The sequence below is a fragment of the Vigna unguiculata genome, chromosome 8 (genome assembly GCF_037176805.1).
Source record: "Vigna unguiculata cultivar grain cowpea cultivar isolate G323 ecotype 2 chromosome 8, ASM3717680v1, whole genome shotgun sequence".
NCBI classification, from domain to species: domain Eukaryota; kingdom Viridiplantae; phylum Streptophyta; class Magnoliopsida; order Fabales; family Fabaceae; genus Vigna; species Vigna unguiculata.
In genome coordinates this window covers 19,738,866-19,759,423 of record NC_140799.1, presented here as the reverse complement: position 1 = coordinate 19,759,423, position 20,558 = coordinate 19,738,866, and the positions used below count along the sequence as shown (strand labels likewise).

Here is a 20,558-nt window from a genome sequence, read left to right as displayed (position 1 = left end):
GTATATTTTTTTCCTGGTTTACTAAAGGTTATTATAACCCCAATTATAATTATATATTTTTTTGTAGTGCCTTGGTCAATCGAAGCTATGATCGGTTGTTATGAGTTGCACATGTGTTTTACGAAAAATGTTAACAATGGTACTTAAAAGTGTAACTAATATGATGTAAACTTACTAATGTTTTATCAGAAACGAATTTGTTAAAGTTTTAGTGAATGGCTAATTTAATTCATAAAATTGTCACATGCTATTATGTTAGTCTCTTGGATAAATAAAATTAGAAACAAAAAAGTTCATGAAATTATGATGCATCACTCATGTCACTACAACAAATTTAGTGATTTGTGAGGAAATTTTATTTCGCTAATTTGTCCCTAAGTAGTGATGGATTAGCGACAAACTAATATTGTAGCTAAGTTGTAGCTAATCAGTGAGAGAATAAACATAACATAATATTAAATCTTAAAAGTAGTTAAACTCTTCTAGACACGTTCACGTTCCTGTTCAAAAAGCTTCAAGTTCGAACAAATTATTTTTGCCTTCGGACAATTTGTTGATCACCTTGCCTTTGTTGAATTGCTGAAGACTCGCAATATAGGCACTAGAAGTTCGCATTGAAGACATCGAAGGCTTTCAGAGTTCGTACAAGGACAAAGTGTGAACATTAGGGTTTTGAAGGCATCAAAGGCTGTCAGAGTTCATACATCGAACACTGTCGGAGTTAGCATTGGACAATGCCAAGAGTGTGGAAGAAAGTTTGGAGAGATTACAATGACATCAAGTTTGATTCCCTAAACCAGGTTAATTACCTCGACCTCCGTCATTTCTCGTTCACCTTTTTCAAAGTTGGTTTGGAGAACGAAGTTTCATGATATATTAATTAAGAGAACCAAGTTTGGGGAGGTTGCAACGACATTAAGTTCAAGTTCTGTTTCATCAAAGTGATTGTTTGGAGTGATTGATTGATCGATTAGTTGTTATGCCAACTCGCCTTTTCTTCACCTGTTAGAGGTTAGAGTCTCCTTAAATGTTCAATCTGGAAAAGAGATTTTCGTTTTGATTAGTTTTGTTTCTCACGTTACGAAGAATTTATCTCTAATAATGAGATATCTAAATGTCATTTTTAGCAATCAAGACTTTTTATTTGGTACTACAGAGTTAGTTCTTGTTTATTAGATTTGATGGAAATTCTTGTCTATTAGATTTGATGGAAATGAACAAAATAGATAAAAGTGAAAACTAAAAGCATTATTTTAAGCTTGATAAAGAAGTGTAATATTTGTTATACCTTATTGCTTTGATGTTGTTGAAGATCACAGATTCGACACATGATAGCTTAGTGATTTGTTTCATGATCATGAATCTATGAAAAGCAAATGAATTATACTAATAATACAATTAGAAATAAATAAAATCAATAATAAAAAAAATGGATGCAGTTAGTAGCATATTGTTCCCATGGCCACCATTGGAATGTTACATCTTTTGGAAATCCTAAAAAGAAAGCATGTCCACATCCTGAAGAACAGGGTCATTTGTACATGTCAATTTTATGTTTATGAAAAAGTCATGTTGTTTAAGTAAATAATAAGCCCAAGCAAAGAAGAATAAGAAAAAGAAAAGGCTAGTAAATGCATATCTCATCATCAGTGTGAATGGTTCATCTTCATTAGTTGTAGGTCATTCCACAAATCCAAATCATGCACCTCTAACAGAATAAATCACTATAATAGCTACACAAATGTCTCAAATACAACAACAGATGCAAACACAATTACATTTACAAACAAAATCTCAAAAGCAACTCCAAATAAAGTTACAAGCACAAATAGAGGCACATGCACAATAGGTGCAAGCTCAACTGAAAGCACAAGTAGATATGCATGCACAATTTTAAGCACAAATGTAGGCCATGAGGGATAAGAGCATCAATTTTAGATGATGGAGATTGTGTTTGATTAAACCAATATATGGAATGATTTTATATACTACAATGGAGGACAAGTAGATGTGAGCATGATAAAGGAGTTCAACTAACTTGACTAACATTTACTCTGAAGAATATTCCTGTCAATTGCGCCACTTGTTGTTACCTTTAGAGGGATGAAATAGAAATTTAGAATTGAAACCATACAACATGAAATCTAGAAGACTGATAGTGGAGCCTTGAATAAATTGAAAGAGATCTTAATATAAATTATTTTCATCCCTTTAAACGTGCATTAATGGTACTCAGTAGCTGCTCTTATACTGAAGTTTTGTAATTAAAAATATGCTTCTCTTGCTACCATTAATTATGTAGTCAGAGCTTTCTTAAATGAATAAATGTCATGATATATGTTTTATTATGCACAAATGCCCTAAATTCTACCAATTCCTCTGTTATTGCATACCTAATTGCCAGCAGAATAAAAAATTAAGCTGACAAACAGAGAAATTATATTAAAATAAGATGTAGAAAACGTTATAAAAGTGAACAAACCCCCTATGTATCCAATGCCTCTGGTAACTAAAATTGTCGAGAATTACAACATAATAACCCAAGAAGAATGCAAAAAAATAAATAACACCTTACATCCGATTCCACAATATTCAAAATTCGAACTCTAGAAATCCCTAGTACAAGATCCAAATTAAATAAATGAAGAACATAGTTAGCTACCTCAACTTCTTCTTGTTCATAACCTTCTCCTTATTCTCCTTTATCTTATCCTGGTATGATTCCGATTCCAATTCCATATCGGTCCTCTGTAACTCTTCCTTCAGCCATGACAAAAATTTAAGTTAAAACCAGACACTTTGATGCTAAAAGGATGAAAATGAAAGGAGCAAACTAATAAGGTAATCGACATGTTTGGGGTTAGAGAAATATAGAAGGTGGGAAGCTCCATTGTATGCGAGTCTCATTGTTGTCAAGAAGATGGGGAGCTCCAATGACGTATTCGATGGTCATATTAACCAACAAGTTCGAATTCGAAGATAACACCCTCAGACACATTTCCTAACTAATAGTTCTGAATGATTAAGATTTCAATATAAAAAATTTAAAATTTAATTATATAATTTAAAATAAGGGTTAATTATGTTTTTCGTCCCTCAAGTATTATGCGATTTTGTTTTTAGTCCCCCAACTACTGTTTGCTCCAATTTGGTCCCTCATGTTTTGAAACGATTGGAAATAGTCCTCCTTTTTGGACGTCGTTAGTTTTGTTTGACACTTGGCAAACGGACTGCCACGTATGGATCTTGTTTTAAGCTATGTAAGTGGTCTATGTTTCTGCACGTGCTAATTGAAGAGGAAGACATCTAAATAAAAGAGGGGTTGGGAGAGTTTGAAACCCTAAAATTGAAATTTGAGAATTGGGGATTTGAGGTAGTGAGGAAGTGGTGCATATCGTCACTGAGAAGGAAAAGTTTGGCATAGTTATTGCGTTCTTCACTGATGAATAGTGGTAGCAAAGGGTTTCCATGTACGTCGCGGAATACGGGTTCGAAAATGTCGCAAAGTTGTGCGTCATCTTCAGAAATGTCATCCAAAGTCTGTGGGTGTGGGGAAAGATTATTGCTCCTAAAGAAATCTACTGTGAAAAACAAAGGGAGATTATTTTGGAGATGTCGAAATTGGGCTGTAAGTTTCAAATTCCATGACTTTTACTGGATGTTGCTTTTGTATTTATGGTAATGGTTTCATCTTTTTATTTCGCAGACCAATTCACATTGTAATTACTTTGAATGGGTTGATGACAAGGAATCCAATTTTCAAGGGAAAGAAACTGAAAGTGAAGCCAGTGGTGGAAAAAGAGTTGATGATGGGAAAAAAGGTGAAGAAGATGAAGTTTCTTTGAAAAGGGAGAAAATGATACTGGATTTGATGAAGAAAAATGAGAAGTTGAAGATGAAATTGCAACAAGAGAAAAAAATTTGGACATTCCTATTTTTTTTATTTGTGATATCGTGGGTCTCAACAATTGTAATGGTGTTCATGTTATTGTTCAAAGTTAATTGTAATGTTTGAGATTACTGTAGTAGAAAGTGTTTTGTAGTTGTGATAATGGTATTTTTGGAATTGTAATGGAATTTGAAACATTTGGTTACTGTTATGTCTTAGTTTTTGCAATGAAAATGGAACTTGTAGCTGTGATTATTATGCGTTTACTGTTATCATTAATCTCAGATTGTGGAAATTTTGCTTAATACCAGATTCAGCATATTGAAACAAAACTCACGGCAATGAAATAATTACATCATAATTTACTGATATAACAAAGTGGTCTAAATTGTCAATTAAGTGTAACAGACAAGTGGTCCTTAATTGTCAATACAATAATCCAATAGTTTTGCAATAAAAAAAGTGGTTAACTTTCACTATGCCCAATATTCTAAAACAGTGGTCCACTATCATAATGCACTGTATTCCAGAAAAGTTGTCCACCATACAAAAAAGGCAACAAAAAAACTTGATTCTTTCAAATTCACATGGGTTGTGCTGAAGTTGCAGTACTTGCTTGAGACCCTAAAACCCGTGTTCCCATTCTTCTTCTCCTTATGGTGGTTCGTGCTCTTTCTCCTTGGTTGATGGCTGCTGCAACCCGTGGTGTGGATCTAGTTTTACTAGTGGAGCTTTGGTTTGATGTTCCTGCAGTGTTGCTAACTGCACTACCATTTGTATGCATTTGTTCCTGCCAATTTGGTATGAATTAAAGATTCAGAAGTTGTATTTAGGAAGGAAAGAAATTATAAATATTACAGATGTGCGTTTACCTTTCTATTTCTGATTCCCCTTCTACAGGTTCTTATGTTATGGCCTAATTGTTTACACCTGCTACATTTGATGATGGTATTCTTCTTTGATAGTTTGGAATGGCTGACATGTTCATCAACTTCCCTTCTTCTTAGCTTTTTGGGTCTCCCAGGTGGGGTTTTGTAAGTGGGTGGCAGTAGTTTAGGTTCATTAGTTTTTGTCCAAAGTTGTTGTCCATTGATTGGGGTAATTTGAGGACCATAGGAAGCCTGGTAGGCATCCCTTTTGTAATACGCATGAACATAATCCTCTGGGTTTTCTACCTTGTAATTAATGGCTGCCACAGCATGCTTACAAGGTATACCTATTAAATCCCAAAAATAACAACTACAGCTACGGTTACTTAAATCAACAACAAATTTTTCCATTGTGAACCCATACGTCACTTCAAACTTAGAATCCCCTGCCCATACAGGAAGCCAATTCCCACTTTTTTTCTATTTCCCTGTCCAGCCCTTTTTGTGGTTTAGGCATCACAACTCCTGAATATGCATTCACTTTCTCTCTAAGGGTTGCAAACCTACTCATTATATATGATCTAATCCATTCCATCATACTAATGATAGGTTTATCCCTAGCGAGTAAAATAGTACTATTAAATGACTCTGACAGATTATTCATCAAGACATCACATCTTGGATACATGCTGAATGCATGTTTACACCAAGACTCCCTAGGAATGGCAACTGACCAATTAAAAGCTCTAGGGTTGATGTTTCTCAACTCACCCATTTTTTTTCCCATCCTGCATAGTACGCTGTCTTTGCTGCTCCCATCATCAAGTCTCTGATCACTACACCACCACCAAATTTCTTCTTGAAATTGCTATATAAGTGTCGCAAACATAAACGATGCTCCACTCCATTCAAGATTTCATCAAAGATAGTCATTAGGCCCTGCAAAAATGTAAATCAGAGTTAGAATTTAATGTCAGTTTTACATTCCAGTTTAATGTAAATCAGAGTTACATTCCAGATTATGTTAATGTAAATCAGAGTTACCTTTTGTTGATCTGAAATGAAAACCCATCTATGATTTCTAATGTCCCCAATATCTTCTAACAACAATGTCAAAAACCACCTCCAAGTCTCCTTGCATTCTTTTTCTACTACTGCAAAAGCCAGCGGATAGTATTGATCATTGGGGTCCCTACCCACTGCAACCAACAATTGACCACCATATGTTGTCTTCAAGTGGCAACCATCCACACCTATAAAGGGTCTGCATCCAACCAAAAGCCCTTGCTTAAATCCATCTAAACACATGTAAAAACAACCAAAGCTAGGTGGCAGAGTTGGTTGGGGTTGATTTATCTTAATCTTGAAAGTTCTAGCATTCACTCTCAATAATTCAGCCACATAGTCATATAAACGACCATATTGTCGCTGACCATCCCCAACCAAACAATCCATGGCAATCTGTTTTGCTTTCCCAGCCCTCCATGGTGTTATGCCTACACTATATGTCTTCTTCACCTCGTCAATTATTTGAGCCACAGTCATAATACCAACATTCATAAATCTGTCTATAAGGACTTGAGCAATCCAGTCCTTATTTGAATTTTTGTTTCCAAATATGATGAAGGATTATCTTGTTCCTTTTTAAGATTATTGAATATGGTGTGAGTTGATTAAGAAAGCTAAGCGAAATCCCCACTGGACATTAAGATAGCAAGCTATCTAGATGTGAAGGTTCCTTTCACAAAGCTCAAGAGAATAAGATGATGAATTGATTCAAAACAAAAAGGAAATGGAAAGCACATAAACCATAGAAAACCAAGAACAATTAAAGGAAGAAGAAAACATAAAATGGAAAGGAAAGAAATGGTAAAAATGTGAGAAGCACGCCACTACAAGGCTAGGCTAGAAGCCATGGCAACCTTGAAGATGAGTGGATGTGTGCCGCCACTTGCTATGCAAGATAAGGCTTAAAAGTTTCACTCCCAAGGGAGGAAACTCTCACAAATGGTTGAGACACAAGAGTGTTTTTACTTCAAAATCTTCAACCCTTTTACATGTCTAGGAGCACCCCTTATATAGAAGAGTTTAGGGGCCTCTAAGCAAATAAAAGATACCTAAGGATGTCTCTACAAAAACCTAACCCTAGCTTCTAGAAACTAGGACAAATAAGGTTACAAAAATGAGAGACAAAAGAGCCAACTATGGTGTGTGCAAGGCTAATTTCGTTCTAGCACAAAAGGAGACAAAGAAAGTGTCTCATATGTCTCCAAAAAGTGGCCAAAGTGTGCTAAAAACAAAGAAGACCAAAGGTACATAGGTACACTTGTTTTATGCCTTTTACTTTATGCTTTATGCCTTTGCTTTACTCTCTCCTCCACATCATTTATGCTCCCCAATCACCATGCGCCACCTAGCATTGCTTTCTTACTCCTAATTAACCTACAAAGCAAATAAACATAGATTAGCATGTTGGCTTAAGTCAAGTCAACTATAGTCAACAAGTCAAACCTAGTCAAAGGTCAACAAGTCAACTAAAGTTGATTCAACTAAGCCAACTTAGGGAATCAAAAAATAACAAACACAAATGAAAGGGATGAAGGATTAGTGAACTTCCTTTCTAAACATGCTTAGTCTTCTTAAGCATTTGCCTCCATCCTTAGTTGGGGTCAATCCTTCATCATCCTCCCCTCCTTAGAGAGAATTTGACCACAAATTCTTTAAGCCTTTGTAGATGGAGCTTGACTTGATTTGGGGGAGGATTTGCGTCTCCCTTTTATGAGCTCTTGTTCCATTCTTTCTAAGGGTATTACCCCTAGCTTTGGTTAGGCCATCTTTATTTTCGAGACTATTCTTCCTCTCTTGCTTGTGCTTTGGGCCTTCCTTTTTGGCTTGGGAAGAGAAGGAAGGGTGATGTACATCTTGCTTTGGAAGAATTTTTTTGTAGGCAAGTAACACCTTGGTGAAAGCTTGCCCCTTTTCTTTTTCTTCTTTATCTTTTCTTATTATATTTCTATCCTTATTAACTTCTTGAGGTGATAGAGGTAGTAAAGTGGTCTTTTTCCCATTTATGAAGAAAATGTATTGGTTGGTATGGCCATCATGTAAAGTTTTTTTATCAAATTGCCATGGCCTACCTAGTAAGATATGTGTGACTTCCATGGGAACAACATCACATAACACCTCATCTTTGTAGCTTCCTATAGAGAAGTTAATTAGGACTTGTTTATTGATATCTATTTCTCCCTCTTTACTTATCCAAGCAAGCTTGTAGGGCTTAGCATGAGGAATGGTCTCTAAGCTAAGCTTTTCTACCAACCTTGTGCTAGCTACATTGGTACTACTTCCTCCATCAATAATTAGATAGCAAACCCATTTGTTAATTTTGCATCTAGATTGAAAAATGTTTTCTCTTTGAGTTGGCTCAAGCTCACTTTGATCTTGACCTATAATGTGTCTTAATAACATAGGGTCTTTCTCATAAATTTTAGTTTTACTAGAGGAAGAAGATTCTTTTGAAAGAGAATGGGGAGATGAGTGTTCACTTTCAACATCATTACTCTTCTTTAAGATCATGGTCCTCTTGGTTGGGCAATTTAAAGCAATGTGATTATAACCCAAACATTTAAAACATTTAATGGAACTTGATCTTGAAGAAGTGGAATGGTGAATGTGATCACTTGGAGACTTACTTTTACTTGGTGGTTCTTTATGAGAGTTAGAAGGGAACTTATCATGTTTCTTTTTATCATTTCCCTTCCATGAGTGACTAGAGTAGTGGTTGGGTGAGTAACTCTTTTTTGCCCTTCTTTTTCTTTTCAATTGAATTTCAATCCCAAGGGCAAGTGTGAAAACATTTTCAAGAGTGGAGTACTCATACAACTCTACTTGGTCTTTTATTTCTCTCCTAAGACCACTCACAAATCTTTTTTATTTTCTCTTTGTTAGTTTCTTTTATTTCAACCCTACGCATTTGAGACTCTAATTCTTTAAAGTACTCACTCACACTCATAGAACCTTGGTGAAGCCTTTGGAGCTTCAAAGGAAGTTCCTTCCTATAGGAGGGAGGAACAAATCTAGTGCGCATAAGAGTTTTAATGTCCATCCAAGAAGCCGCGGGTGGCCCTTGGTCATAATTCTTACAAACTTTATGCCACCAAGTATTGGCATACTCCAAAAATCCTAAAACTACTAGATCAACTTGTGCTTGATCCTTTACATGATTTTCATTGAAAATTTGATCAACTTTAGCTCCCAATCAAGGAAGATTTTTGGATCACTTCCACCATAGAACTTAGGAATCTTTGGAGTTTGCTTCTCTTGTGATGGGTTGCGCCTAGAATGCCCTCTTTTCCTAGCCTCTCTTTCTTGCTCTTTAGCTTCAAGCCTTTGAATGTGCTCTTGGATTCTTAGGTCACTTTGCTCCTTTTCTTTTCTCAATTGTTCAAAGGACTCCTTCCGAGAGAACTCCAAATCCCGAAGTAATCTCATCAATGTATTGTTTTTGTTTGGTGTAGGTGCACTTGATGAACTTGCCATGATTCCTACAACAAAAACACTCAAATCCGAGACAAAATAAATGGATTAGAGGTTAGACAACATGAAAACCGAGACCAAATCCAACCCAAATTGTAACCCCAAGTGTTTAGATCACTCTCCCAAAGTAACAAGGCAAGGCTAGCACTCAAAATCCACCAAAGGAGTGAAGCAAACACTTTTAAAAACTTGTTCAAAACCTTTCAAATGCAAGACAAGTGATTCGGCCACAACATCCCAAGAGTTTCAAGAAAAGAAAACTATTAAGACACAACAAAGAACACCTAGTGACAAGCAAGAAAAACACAAAAACAAGAAAATTTAACTTCTAAGGAAATTTTGTTTTAAAGACAAAACTTGAACAAGACTAAAGCAATGAAAAACACTTTTAAAGACTCTATGGAAAGCATTTGAACAAGCCAAGATTATACCTCAAATTATGCATACACCAAGAAAGATCATAACCAAGTTAAAGCATGGAACTAATTTGCCAATGTCACCCAAAATCCAAGTATAAAATTTGGTAGCATAACACCTAGTAACAATGGCCAAATGGATTCACCAAGCAACACATTAGCTCTTGGCCAAACTGTTTTTGGTCATGAAAATAATTTTTCTTTTCAAAACTAGGTACTTAAGATGATGAGAAGGATATTTTAAGGTGTCTTGAACACTTAGTTCCTTAAAAATTAGGTCAAAATTAATTTCAAGGAGCATACAACAACACAAGGCATAGATCTCATGCAATAGTTCAAAAACTTAGAAACAAGAACAAGAAAATTCAAAGAAGCATATGACAAGAGACTCAAGCAAAAGTTAGACACATTTAAAGACTCAACATGACATACACAAAGACACAAACATGTAGCTATCATGCATTTAAACTCATGGATTTGAGGCTCAAAGACTAAGCATCCAAAGACATGTTATCCAACCACATTTAGGAGTAAGAAGAGTAACAAAAACAGTAGCCAAAACTGCCCAACATAACCTCAAAAAACGTTGATTCGCGGTGATCTCGGCAGCTCTGACCTTTGCTCACTATTTCAATCATAACTCTCTCCACAAAACTCCAAATGCATTGGTTCTTTTTTTGTTAGAAACTAGACTAACAGAGCTTTCTTTTGACATCAAGAACGTAATTTTTGCATCACTGAGCAGGTGCAGTTTAATCATTCAAAATCGTGAACAGTTTCTGCTAGCATTGTTTTTGTGTGCAATGGAAGTGGATTTGAACCATACAAAGATAGCTACAACAAGACAAGGTTAGCACATGAAAAACACCATATTCAAGATAACCTGGCTCTGATACCAAATGATGAAGGATTATCTTGTTCCTTTTTAAGATTATTGAATATGGTGTGAGTTGATTAAGAAAGCTAAGCGAAATCCCCACTGGACATTAAGATAGCAAGCTATCTAGATGTGAAGATTCCTTTCACAAAGCTCAAGAGAATAAGATGATGAATTGATTCAAAACAAAAAGGAAATGGAAAGCACATAAACCATAGAAAACCAAGAACAATTAAAGGAAGAAGAAAACATAAAATGGAAAGGAAAGAAATGGTAAAAATGTGAGAAGCACGCCACTACAAGGCTAGGCTAGAAGCCATGGCAACCTTGAAGATGAGTGGATGTGTGCCGCCACTTGCTATGCAAGATAAGGCTTAAAAGTTTCACTCCCAAGGGAGGAAACTCTCACAAATGGTTGAGACACAAGAGTGTTTTTACTTCAAAATCTTCAACCCTTTTACATGTCTAGGAGCACCCCTTATATAGAAGAGTTTAGGGGCCTCTAAGCAAATAAAAGATACCTAAGGATGTCTCTATAAAAACCTAACCCTAGCTTCTAGAAACTAGGTCAAATAAGGTTACAAAAATGAGAGACAAAAGAGCCAACTATGGTGTATGCAAGGCTAATTTCGTTCTAGCACAAAAGGAGACAAAGAATGTGTCTCATATGTCTCCAAAAAGTGGCCAAAGTGTGCTAAAAACAAAGAAGACCAAAGGTACATAGGTACACTTGTTTTATGCCTTTTACTTTATGCTTTATGCCTTTGCTTTACTCTCTCCTCCACATCATTTATGCTCCTCAATCACCATGCGCCACCTAGCATTGCTTTCTTACTCCTAATTAACCAACAAAGCAAATAAACATAGATTAGCATGTTGGCTTAAGTCAAGTCAACTATAGTCAACAAGTCAAACCTAGTCAAAGGTCAACAAGTCAACTAAAGTTGATTCAACTAAGCCAACTTAGGGAATCAAAAAATAACAAACACAAATGAAAGGGATGAAGGATTAGTGAACTTCCTTTCAAAACATGCTTAGTCTTCCTAAGCATTTGCCTCCATCCTTAGTTGGGGTCAATCCTTCATCAAAATACCCTTCCACATTTATGACGCCCAATAAATGTCTTGACTTTGTAGGTTTCCCTCCCTCCAACCCTGCTAGCCATGATTACAAAACCACATTTCTTCTTACAAATTGCCCTCACTTGCTTCTGATCATTTTTAACAAACTTTACTTCTTTTCCGTTAAGAACACTATGCTCCATTAAAGCTTGTTTAAAATCCTTCAAAGATCCAAACTCCATTCCCAATTTAAATTTGAAGTCTTTATTCATATCTTCAGGTCTGAACTTACAAAATTTGGGACCAACTATGCCAGCACCCTCATCACTGTCAACATCAGAATCTAAGTCATTTGTATTGTAGTCCTCATTAATGTCATGCACTCCAACTTCTTCATTTGTCACAAATGCCCCTTCACCAATATCTCTTTTCCTCTTCACTTTGCTTGAATTCCGTTTGAATGATTTCCACCTATCCAAAACAGGCCCAAACTTCCTCACAGGTGGATCAATATCCATCCCAAACCCATCATCATCGTCTGCCACCCTCTCTTCTTCACTGTCATCTAATTTCTCTCCACCTAAACCTTCTTCATCTTCACAATTAACATCTTCAACCACTACTTCCTCTTTTGCTACCACATTCTGTTGAGCCACAATTTCATCTTCTACAACCACATTATCTACAACCACTTCTTCCTCTTCAACTACCACATTATCTGCAACCACTTCTTCCTCTTCAACTACCACATTATCTGCAGCCACTTCTTCCTCTTCTACAACCACATTGTCTTCAACGAATACATCCTCTTCTCCTACCACACTCTCTTCAACCACTACTTCCTCTTGGTGTACAACATTCTCTTCAACCACTACCTCCTCTGCTACACCATCACAAATAAAGTGAACGACTTCAGGCTGACTAAGTACATGTTGAACGTATATATCAACCTATTCCTTACTCTCCTTTGCAAAGTTAGCTAATGCCATTCCTTCCTTGTCATCATTCAGCATTCGTAGATTGTTTAATAGCTTCTCTTTTGAACCCTTCCACCACAGGTTAACATCACCCCCGTATTTCAACTCTTTGACGATGCCCAATGCTTCAAAATAAGACCAAAAATCGGGGTCGATCCCTTTAACTACATGAATCTCACCCCCAACGTATTTTAATCTCGTATTCCTTTCGAACCTACCCATATGATGAAAAGCAGCTGCAAACCCCATTTCCAGCCCTACATTTTCAATCAATAGACAAACTAAACAAAGACAACCATACACGAACCAAAAAATGCAACCAAACCAAACCAAGAATCCAAAAAAAACATGAAGGAACAAACTTACTTTAGGTCGCGATTCTACTCTTCAATACTTTAATCCCTTACATCGACCTCCCGATTATACTCTTCAATGCTTTAATCCCTATCCTCAACCTCTCGATTGTTGTGTAGTGGTTTAATCCCTTCCCTCAAGCCCTCGATTGGTCTCTGCAACGCTTTCCTTCAGACAAAATAACTCTCCCATTGAAGATATGACCTTTCCTCTCTTTTTAATTTGAACAGCCACTTTCTCTTTTAATTCGGACAAAAAATAACATTTTCGTTTTACTTAATTAAAGCTCCTCTTTAATTAGCACGTGCAGAAACATAGACCACTTACACAACTTAAAATGGGATCCATACGTGGTAGTCTGTTTGCTAGGTGTCAAACAAAACTAACGGCGTCCAAAAATGAGGACTATTTCCAATCATTTCAAAACATAAGGGACCAAATTAGAGCAAACGGTAGTTGGGGGACTAAAAACAAAATCGCATAATACTTGAGCGACGAAAAACATAATTAACCCTTTAAAATAATGTAAAAATTCTAACAGTTAATAAAACTAACATAAATGTAAATATTTGTAGCGTTTTATTTAACCGCTAAAAGGAAACCGTTAAGAAAAAATAGATTTTTTTGTAGTGAAACAAAAGTTTAATAATCAAATTCTTTAACCTATATTAAGAGATAAAATGCAAAAAAAGTCTCTAAAACAAATATATACTTATACTGGGTTTATTATTATCCATTTTAATTTTTAATTTTTATATTTTTTTAATTAAATTAGTATTATTGTCTGTTAATTTTTACTGGTATTAAAAATTAGATTTAATGAGTTCAAACATTTTTTTAGTAAATTATAATTGTTTACGAAAAAGAAATGATTAGTTATCTTTATTTTCTTATAATCAATGATGATTCTTTTTTTTTTCTTTTCTCTTGTTGTGACTTCTCTTGTCTTTCTTTTCTTTATTCTGGTCTAGAGTCTTTTCTGTAGGGTTTTAACAGATTACATTTATTGAATCTTATGTTATCCATGTGTACAAATCTTTTCAACCTCATTTCAGTTTAGAATTTTTTTCTTTCTATTTATGTTGTTGTTTTGTTTTTCTTTTATGTTTGTTGAATTTGTATTATAATTATAAATCAATTTCTTTTACCACTTTTGTTTTTCAGTACTTTTATATTTACAGGTTTTGAGATATTTTTTTTGCAATATCTTGATAAGAAATTGAAATTTTTCTACAAAACTATTAATTAGATCAAGGTTTAGTCTTTTTTGGTTGATAATAGATTAATTGGAGCACAATTCAAAGTTAGATTTCTTGTAGAAAGATAATTCAAGTTTAGGAAAAAAAAAGACTTTCTATCAAGCTGAGAAAAACAATAAATTTTTAATTATTTTTATTATTGATTAATCTTAAAATAAACTCTGCAGGGTTGTGAAAAAAATTGAGACTTGAGAAGGAGAAAGAGACTTCATAAGGAGAAAGAGACTTGAGACTTCAAGACACTACAAGTCTACTATCGAGTTTACTTTCCTAACAACCAGAACCAGGTTTTATTATTTTAACTCATTTGATTTATATTCTTATATGTAGTAGTATTTTATAATTATAATTTTTATTTTACATAAAAACATATAGATATATCAATTAGTAAATTTGAACCAGGCTATTAAGAACTCCATAGTAGTATTGAGGCTTTAATTTCATCACTAAATGAGTTATGAATAAAGTTATGAAAATAGATAAGAAAAATGAATTAGAAAATTAAGATAGATGCTTTTTGAAGGAAAAAAAAAATATATATATATATATATATATGTGTGTGTGTGTGTGTGTGTGTGTGTGTGTGTGTATGTATGTATGTGTGTGTGAGAAAATAACAATAGAGAAAGAAAAGAAAAGTAGTTAGTGATGAGGATAATTCTAATTCTCAAACCTGTGAAAACGAGGAGGAGATTAAGAGACTAGATGATGATTTTACTCTTGATAAAAATATATATGATCTAAGCCAATAGAAGAATATTGATACAAATTTGAGAGATTTATTGGTAGAAAAGGGTTTTATTAAAATCAATTATGTAGATTTTCCTAAGGATATACATTTGATGAAGGATTGACCCCAACCAAGGATGGAGGGATGCTTAAGAAGACTAAGCATGTTTAGAAAGGAAGTTCATTAATCCTTCATCCCTTTCATTTGTGTTTGTTATTTTTTATTCCCTAAGTTGACTTAGTTGAATAAACTTTAGTTGACTTGTTGACCTTTGACTAGGTTTGACTTGTTGACTATAGTTGACTTAACTTAAGCCAACATGTTAATCTATGTTTATTTGCTTTGTAGGTTAATTAGGAGTAAGAAAACAATGCTAGGTGGCGCATGGTGATTGAGGAGCATAAATGATGTGGAGGAGAGAGTAAAGCAAAGGCATAAAGCATAAAGTAAAAGACATAAAACAAGTGTACCTATGTACCTTTGGTCTCCTTTGTTTTTAGCACACTTTGGCCACTTTTTGGAGACATATGAGACACATTCTTTGTCTCCTTTTGTGCTAAAACGAAATTAGCCTTGCACACACCATAGTTAGCTCTTTTGTCTCTCATTTTTGTAACCTCATTTGATCTTGTTTATATAAGCTAGGTTAGGTTTTTGTAGAGACATCCTTAGGTATCTTTTATTTGCTTAGAGGCCCCTAAATTCTTCTATATAAGGGGTGCTCCTAGACATGTAAAAGGGTTGAAGATTTTGAAGTAAAAACACTCTTGTGTCTCAACCATTTGTGAGAGTTTCCTCCCTTGGGAGTAAAACTTTTTTTGTGAGCTATCACTCCTCCCAAGGAGAGGAAAAACTCTTGCCTTATCTTGCTATGCAAGTGGCGGCACCATACACTCATCTCTAGAGCTTGGTTTGGCTTTGCCCCCTTTATGAGTGGCGTGCTCCACTTCCATCACCACTACTATCTTCTCTTCCATTTTATTTGTTCTTCTTCTTTCAATGCATTTTCGTTTTTGGTTATGTTCTTGCTATTTTTGTTTCTAAGCACCTTAAATTATCTCTTCTCCTATTGAACTCTTGGAAAGGAACCTTCACATCTAGATAACTTGCTATCTTAATGTCCAGTGGGGATTTCCTTGAGTTTTCCTTAAACAACTCTTCACCATATTCATAATCTTAATAGGAAACAAGATAATCCTTCATCATTTGGTATCTAGAGCCTAGGTTATCTTTAATATGGTGTTTTTCATGTGCTAACCTTGTCTTGTTGTAGCTATCTTAGTATGGTTCAATACATTGATGAGATTGCTTCGGGATTTGAAGTTGTCCAGGAAGGAGTCCTTTGAAAAATTGAGAATAGACAAGGAGCAAAGTGACCTAAGAATCCAAGAGCACATTCAAAGGCTTGAAGCTAAAGAGCAAGAAAGAGAAGCTAGGAAAAGATGGCATTCTAGGTGCAACCCATCACAAGAGAAGCAAACTCCAAAGATTCCTAAGTTCTATGGTGGAAGTGATCCCAAAATCTTCCTTGATTGGGAAGCTAAAGTTGAGCAAATTTTCAATGAAAATCATGTAAAGGATCAAGCACAAGTTGATCTAGTAGTTTTAGGATTTTTGGAGTATGCCAATACTTGGTGGCAAAAAGTTTGTAAGAATTATGACTAAGGGCCACCCGCAGCTTCTTGGATGGACATTAAAACTCTTATGCGCGCTAGATTTGTTCCTCCCTCTTATAGGAAGGAACTTCTTTTAAAGCTCCAAATGCTTCACCAAGGTTCTATGAGTGTGAGTGAGTACTTTAAAGAAATAGAGTCTCAAATGCATAGGGTTGAAATAAAAGAAACTAACAAAGAGAAAATAAAAAGATTTGTGAGTGGTCTTAGGAGAGACATACAAGACCAAGTAGAGTTGTATGAGTACTCCACTCTTGAAAATGTTTTCACACTTGCCCTTGGGATTGAAATTCAATTGAAAAGAAAAAGAAGGGCAAAGAAGAGTTACTCACCCAACCACTACTTTAGTCACTCATGGAAGGGAAAGGATAAAAAGAAACATGATTAGTTCCCTTCTAACTCTCATCAAGAACCACCAAGTAAAAGCAAGTCACCAAGTGATCACATTCACCATTCCACTTCTCAAAGATCAAGTTCCATTAAATGTTTTAAATGTTTGGGTTATAATCACATTGCTTTAAATTGCCCAACCAAAAGGACAATGATCTTAAAGAAGAGTAATGATGTTGAAAGTGAACACTCATCTCCCCATTCTCTTTCAAAAGAATCTTCTTCCTCTAGTAAAACTAAAATTTTTTAGAAAGACCCTATGTTATTAAGGCGCATGATAGGTCAAGATCAAAGTGAGATTGAGCCAACTCAAAGAGAAAACATTTTTCAATCTAGATGCAAAATTAACAAATGGGTTTGCTCTTTAATTATTGATGGAGGAAGTAGTACCAATGTTGATGAAGGATTGACCCCAACCAAGGATGAAGGCAAATGCTTAAGAAGACTAAGCATGTTTAGAAAGGAAGTTCACTAATCCTTCATCCCTTTCATTTGTGTTTGCTATTTTTGATTCCCTAAGTTGACTTAGTTGAATAAACTTTAGTTGACTTGTTGACCTTTGACTAGGTTTGACTTGTTGACTATAGTTGACTTAATTTAAGTCAACATGCTAATCTATGTTTATTTGCTTTGTAGGTTAATTAGGAGTAAGAAAGCAATGCTAGGTGGCACATGGTGATTGGGGAGCATAAATGATGTGGAGGAAAGAGTAAAGCAAAGGCATAAAGCATAAAGTAAAAGGCATGAAGCAAGTGTACCTATGTACCTTTGGTCTCCTTTGTTTTTAGCACACTTTGGCCACTTTTTGGAGACATATGAGACACATTCTTTGTCTCCTTTTGTGCTAGAACGAAATTAGCCTTGCACACACCATAGTTAGCTCTTTTGTCTCTCATTTTTGTAACCTTATTTGACCTAGTTTCTAGAAGCTAGGGTTAGGTTTTTGTAGAGACATCCTTAGGTATCTTTTATTTGCTTAGAGGCTCCTAAACTCTTCTATATAAGGAGTGCTCCTAGACATGTATAAGGGTTGAAGATTTTGAAGTAAAAACACTCTTGTGTCTCAACCATTTGTGAGAGTTTCCTCCCTAGGGAGTGAATACTTTTAAGCCTTATCTTGCATAGCAAGTGGCGGCACACATCCACTCATCTTCAAGGTTGTCATGGCTTCTAGCCTAGCCTTGTAGTGGCGTGCTTCTCACATTTTTACCATTTCTTTCCATTCCATTTTATGTTTTCTTCTTCCTTTAATTATTCTTGGTTTTCTATGATTTATATGTGCTTTCCTTTTCCTTTTTGTTTGAATCAATCCATCATCTTCTTCTCCTGAGCTTTGTGAAAGGAACCTTCACATCTAGAAAGCTTGCTATCTTAATGTCCAGTGGGGATTTCACTTAGCTTTCTTAATCAACTCACACCATATTCAACAATCTAAAAGAAAACAACATAATCCTTCATCAAATGTAGCTAGCACAAGGTTGGTGGAAAAGCTTAGCTTAGAGACCATTCCTCATGCTAAGCCCTACAAGCTTGCTTGGATAAGTAAAGAGGGAGAAATAGATGTTAATAAACAAGTCCTAATTAACTTCTCTATAGGAAGCTACAAAGATGAGGTGCTATGTGATGTTGTTCCCATGGAAGTCACACATATCTTACTAGGTATGCCATGGCAATTTGATAAATAAACTTTACATGATGGTCATACAAACCAATAAATTTTATTCATAAATGGGAAAAAGACCACTTTACAACCTCTATCACCTCAAGAAGTTAATAAGGATAGAAATATAATAAGAAAAGATAAAGAAGAAAAAGAAAAGGGGCAAGCTTTCACTAAGGTGTTACCTGCCTACAAAAAAAATCTTCCAAAGCAAGATGTGCATCACCCTTCCTTCCCTTCCCAAGCCAAAAAGGAAGGCCCTAAGCACAAGCAAGAGAAGAAAAGTAGTATAGAAAATAAAGATGGCCTAACCAAGGCTAAGGATAATACCCTTAGAAAGGATGGAACAAGAGCTTATAAAAGGGAGGTATAAATCCTCCCCCAAATCAAGTCAAGCTCCATCTAAAAAGGCTTCAAGAATTTGTTGTCAAATTCTCTCCAAGGAGGGGAGGATGATGAAGGATTGACCCCAACCAAGGATGGAGGGACATGCTTAAGAAGACTAAGCATGTTTAGAAAGGAAGTTCACTAATCCTTCATGCCTTTCATTTGTGTTTGTTATTTTTTATTCCCTAAGTTGACTTGTTGACCTTTGACTAGGTTTGACTTGTTGATTATAGTTGACTTGACTTAAGCCAACATGTTAATCTATGTTTATTTGCTTTGTTGGTTAATTAGGAGTAAGAAAGCAATGCTAGGTGGCGCATGGTGATTGGGGAGCATAAATGATGTGGAGGAGAGAGTAAAGCAAAGGCATAAAGCATAAAGTAAAAGACATAAAACAAGTGTACCTATGTACCTTTGGTCTCCTTTGTTTTTAGCACACTTTGGCCACTTTTTGGAGACATATGAGACACATTCTTTGTCTCCTTTTGTGCTAGAACGAAATTAGCCTTGCAACACCATAGTTAGCTCTTTTGTCTCTCATTTTTGTAACCTTATTTGACCTAGTTTCTAGAAGATAGGGTTAGGTTTTTGTAGAGACATCCTTAGGTATCTTTTATCTGCTTAGAGGCCCTTAAACTCTTCTATATAAGGGGTGCTCCTAGACATGTAAAAGGGTTGAATACTTTGAATCTAAACACTCTTGTTTTCAACCTCTTTTTTTTGTGAGCTATCCCTCCTCCCAAGGAGAGGAAAAACTCTTGCCTTATCTTGCTATGCAAGTGGCGGCACCATACACTCATCTCTAGAGCTTGGTTTGGCTTTGCCCCCTCTATGAGTGGCGTGCTCCACTTCCATCACCATTACTATCTTCTCTTCCATTTTATTTGTTCTTCTTCTTTCAATGCATTTTTGTTTTTGGTTATGTTCTTGCTATTTTCGTTTCTAAGCACCTTGAATTATCTCTTCTCCTATTGAACTCTTGGAAATGAACCTTCACATCTAGATAGCTTGCTATCTTAATGTCCAGTGGGGATTTCCTTGAGTTTTCCTTAAACAACTCTTCACAATATTCATAATTTAAAAAGGAAACAAGATAATCCTTCATCAACCTTCTAGGCACTTTTCTTTATCAAATTATATTTAAAGGCCTCATTTTTTGTAACAAGAAATGGTAAAAAGGTAAATTTTAAATTAAAGGACTCATTTTTTATGTTTACTATAGACCTCTCAAACTCTTAAGCCGCTCTGGTTAAAGTGTATAAATTGTATTCATAACATGCACAAGCCGATAAATTGGACCTATTTTGTTTAAAACGTGCATATAGATATCAATGAGACAAATATATAACGAAAAATACCTCATTGGCAATTATGATTCCAAGAAAAGATTTCCTTCAAACGTATAAAGGCCTTACCGTGTATCCACACTCAGACCAACCTTTGTCGTGTCAACACTTAACCATGGAAATATCTAATTTGT

General features: G+C 35.3%; 1 pseudogene; it reads right to left on the bottom strand.

Annotated features, from left to right (window-relative positions):
• Positions 1-2,658: 2,658 nt before the first annotated feature.
• On the bottom strand, positions 2,659-5,691 carry LOC146884206 (uncharacterized; annotated as a pseudogene).
• Between the last annotated feature and the right edge of the window lie 14,867 nt (positions 5,692-20,558).